The 4,613-nt window shown below is 46.1% G+C and overlaps 1 long non-coding RNA gene across 1 annotated transcript; it reads left to right on the forward strand.

Annotated features, from left to right (window-relative positions):
* Positions 1-581: 581 nt before the first annotated feature.
* Positions 582-1,993, forward strand: LOC113456301. Its single transcript, XR_003377119.1, has 3 exons — positions 582-763; positions 1,127-1,285; positions 1,800-1,993. It is a non-coding gene; the product is annotated as an uncharacterized LOC113456301 (long non-coding RNA).
* Positions 1,994-4,613: the final 2,620 nt, after the last annotated feature.

The following is a 4,613-nucleotide window of genomic DNA, read 5'->3' on the forward strand; positions in this document are numbered from 1 at the left end:
TTCCTTCTTAAGTTCCATCTGTGAATGTTTGCTTTGTTCTCTACAGCAGGGTTCAAGCCATCTTCTCGTACTCAACACTCTGTTAGAGCGATCAGCTCATGTCATCCACACACCACTGTGGGAGTGGGTCGAAGGGCTGTTTCTAACACAGAGAAAAGAGAGAGGGCCACCCCGAGACTTTCCAGCAAGCAAGTAGCAAAACTGGGGCAAGTTTAAAACACTGATCACTATACTTTTGATTTTTTTTGCTCTTTTTGTTTGTTTTTCTGGGTTTTTTGTTTGTTTGTTTGATATTTGGTTTCTCTGTGTAATCGCCCTAGCTGTCCTGGAACTAGCTCTGTAGACCAGGCTGGCCTCAAACTCACTGAGAGATCTGACTGCTTCTGCCTCCCAAGTGCTGGGATTAAAGGTGTGCACCATCACTGTCTGACTGACTTTTTGCTCTTTTTACCAAGTAATTTTTGATTTGTTTCAGTGTTTCACTTTATCACAGGGCTCTCTAGCAAGAAAGATATTCTGGATATTATGTGCTATCTCCTATCAAAGAAGATTCTCCACCTTCTGGGGAATGGGAAATGATGAGCAGCCTGTCCATTTGCTTTCATCCTATTGAGTCCCTGTCTGTTGAGCCAATTGGAATCCCATGAAGGAGGCAAAGAGTGAGAAGCTGACGAAACCAGAGGGGCTTCTTTGTCACTAGTTTATAGATACCACCAGCTATAAACATCCTGGAAAAGGAAGCGGAAGTTGCTAGCCTTTGCAGGTATTGATCAGTCATCCTTAAACACTCAGACTTAAACTAAAAGAGAAGGCTTTGCCAACTTCAAGTCTGGCGCATATGAGGAAACACTTTGCTGCTTCTCATGGGTCCAAGGTCTTGGTGCTTGTCATGGCTGCACCCATGTCAACAATATATGCTTACTCAGGACTTCACTCGCTCAGGGACTTTTCTGCTCCTTAGAGTGTCTTTCATACCGCGCTCTTCAAACGCCAACCATCGCCCTTCCTCCTAGTCCATCTGACCACAGATGTTTTCCTATAATTGCGCCAGCCTTTGCAGTTTTCACGTCATTGAATTTTGTTCTCTGTTTTTCCCGCTTGAGGGTTCTCTTCTCTTTCCTTTCAGAACCAGCATCTCCCCAGCAGAGTTTAAAGGAAATTTCGGAACGAGTTCTCTCAGACACAAGGCAGCTCTCAAGGCACTCTGACTCTCCTCAGATTTGCTAATGGGAATATTTCATGTCTCCTGACATCGGCTTACTGTGGGAGAGCTGCAGAGAACTGGGTAGGTGTCACCGAATCCCATCTCCCCATTGCAATTGCCACCAAATTGTCCCATCAAGCTTCCCAAGGGATTCCCACCTGCTTCCAGGAGGAGATACCTACCCCTAACATCCATAGTCCGGGATGTGTGTTCAGGGTAGGATCCTTATTTCCAGGTACTAGGTAGTAGGCAATTCAGTGAAAGAAGACCCCACCCCCGGTAGGGAGGACTGTCTTCGGGAAGGCTGTTGACTAAAACTGTGTGCCATCCTTTCGGCTGTGACCCACACATTTCCACGTGTGAAGCCAGCAGCTCTGAGCTGAAAGTGCCTATTGGCTATGCTCAGCTCAAGTGCACGGAGGGACAGGGTCCCCTTCTGTAAGAAGGTCTCTGTGGCCTAGTTCCCAGGGTCCATCCATCACTGTGTTAAGGACTCCTGAAAGCCCCTAAAGAAATGTCCTAGTGGCCACACAGTGCTCTCTGCAAACCGTTGTGAACCGCTCCTAGACATAGTCATTCAGCATCTTCATTCCAGCTCCATCCAGCTCAGCACCTCGAATCAACGCAGCAACTGAACCACTTGGAAGCCATCTGTGAAAGCATAGCCAAGCAACCCGGGGTCCCACCAAAACCTTCAGCCTGGAAAGCAGTCAATTTGGCGTGTCAGTGACCCTCTGTCTAAAACCCATTAAGAAGTAATAACCTGCCTCGGCCATTCTGATTCTGATAACTAAAACGTATTGTTATTCTCTCCAGATTTAACTTCCCAAAACAGTTTCAAATCCTCTGTTCCCTTAGATCCATCTTGCAAACCCACACTGCTGCGGAGCAGCTGCCGCGATCCTGTTTTCACAGAGATGAGGAAACCGAGGTCTTGATTTCAGCCCTGAGTGCTGACTATTGGCAAGACTCAGATTAGAAGTTAGACTGTGTCCTCCTTTGCCCTTGTGAGCTTTTCTCTCGTGGGGCTGGTGTGCACGACACAGGTTTTCTTACCGACGAGTTCCTAACAGTATTCCTTAAAGTGTGCTTGGGGCCAGGGAGGGGGCTCAGCAGGTAAAGACGCCTACCACTAAGGTTGATGACCTGAGTTCAATTTCCCAAACCCACAGGATGGAATGAGAGAAAAGATCTCCCAAGTTGTCCCCTGACCTCCACACGTACCCTGTGGCATGTGAGTCCCTACACACACATGCATGCACATACAGAAAACCAAACAAATAAATACTTTTTTTGTTGTTACTGATGTAGAAAATTTCAAATCAATGTGCACCCAAAACTTTCTAATCTTTAGTTTATATCTTTTATTTTGAAAGTATTTTATGTTAATACGAAGAATTTTAATGTATCCCACAACACCCTACATGAATAAATAAGGCAGTACTGATTTTAGTAGTGAACCCTGTTGTACTCTACTATACTCTGACTTCTCTGCCTCTGTCATGACCCCCTGCAAAGCCACAGCACTATAGAACCTGAAATTTCCCAGAGGCAACTATCGGTCTGCTGAGTGTTAAGCATCTCCACATCCCCGTCCAAGAGAGGGGCCTAATGACAACCCTCACAAGGACTGGCTTCCAGTAGATCAAGTGCCATAAGTGGATAACTGGGCTCCCTAAGCCAGGTCCTTGCTTTGCACTTTGAAACCCTCCTCCTGCACAGAGAGCTGTATCGTATGTCCTGGCCGTAGATGACTGGCGAATGAGGAAATTTGTCACCATTGAGGGTGTGCCTCTACATGTTATGCACACAGAGCTGTATCGTATGTCCTGGCCGTCGATGACTGGCGAATGAGGAAATTTGTCACCATTGAGGGCATGCCTCTACACGCTGAAGATCAGTAACAACATCTCAATCCAGTCATAACAAAGATAACTCCACACACTGCCGAATGCCACCTGAAAGACAATGTGAGTGACATGTTTGAAGGACACCATCTCTTGAAGCTGATGCTCCGGGTCAGGGACCATAGATTGTGTTGGTGAGAAAGTTGTGCCCATAGAAAGCTAAGCGGTGGCTGTGGTATTGACCTCCTACTGTATGGCCTGGCCATTCAGATGGGAATTCTAAGTAGAAAAGGCATTGTCCAGTCAACATGTGGGAAAAATAAGTAGGAGAGTGTAAGGTAGTGACTTAGAGGTGCACACGAAGCCTCAGGCCACAGAACTCAGCCGCTGTCTCCCAGAAGAATTGATAGATCCATTCTCCTCCCTTGTCACCCTGGTCTGCAGTTAGTCCAGACTCTGACCCTGAGGACTTCCGCTTAGGCTGGGCGGACATGCCTGGCCTTGACCCTGCAGTCGTGGCTTGTTCCTCTGAAGGCTGGGAACACCTGTGGCCTTACCCCCTTATTTTAGCAGCAGTTCTTGAAGCAGCCAGAAGCATCTACCCAGAAGCCCTTTCGACTGTTTGTTGTGTTGTTGCTAACGGAGCCTGAGGTCTAAAAGGGGTTTCCAGGGCGTGTTGATTAGTTATCTGCTACCGCTGAGCCAGGGACACCGTGTGCACAGGGGTTGTTCGGCTTAGGAGACTGGTTGGAACTGGTAGTTATTTAAAGACGCCAACCGCAGTGTCGATGTCGTGTTGACTTTTTTTTTTTTTTTTTTTTTAAGATACTTTAGGGGGCCAAGAGTAATGGCTAGCTGATTCTTCCACTTAGCTGCTAATTTGGGATTTGAGCTGCAATTACAAACAGCTGTTGTAACATCACCAGATTTCTAGGCAAAAAAAAAAAAAAAAAAAAAAGGTGATTTGTGTAGTCTTCAAAGGGCCTCCTCCAGATAATGGCAATTGAATTTCGAATTTCCTTATTTGTCAAAATGGTGTTTTTCAGGATGAGTTTTGGGGAATGAGACACTGGAGGTTGTAGACTCACAATATATCACACTTTGGGTTGAATAGATGTTCTGTAATTGTTAAGAATATAAGGATACACGTGTCTGTTCAGCAAGGGGCAGGACTCTTGTGGTCTTGAACAAAGCTGGGCATATTAAGTTGAAGTAAGACCCAGCTCCTCCCCCTGTCTCAAGGAGAAGTGGATGGGGAGAGGGGCTAGATAAGAGGTAGGGGGATGGGAGGAGAGGAGGGAGGGGAAACTGTGGTCGATATGTAAAATAGATGAAAATTTTTAATTAAATTTTATAAAAAGGAATATATGAACCCAATAAATATGTGTTGAAGACCTATTGGGGTCTCAGCTATGATGAGCGCTTATTAAAAGTCCATGCTATGCAAGATATTCGTCAGTGTTGCTATAGGATAGGGTCATTTCAGGTTCTTTATCCTCAGCTGTCCAGGGAACTAACTGGGGACCTCGGCTTGGGCTCCTGGGAGCCACTCTAGGTTCAAG

Source organism: Microtus ochrogaster, chromosome 7, assembly GCF_000317375.1.
Source record: "Microtus ochrogaster isolate Prairie Vole_2 chromosome 7, MicOch1.0, whole genome shotgun sequence".
Taxonomy (NCBI): Eukaryota; Metazoa; Chordata; class Mammalia; order Rodentia; family Cricetidae; genus Microtus; species Microtus ochrogaster.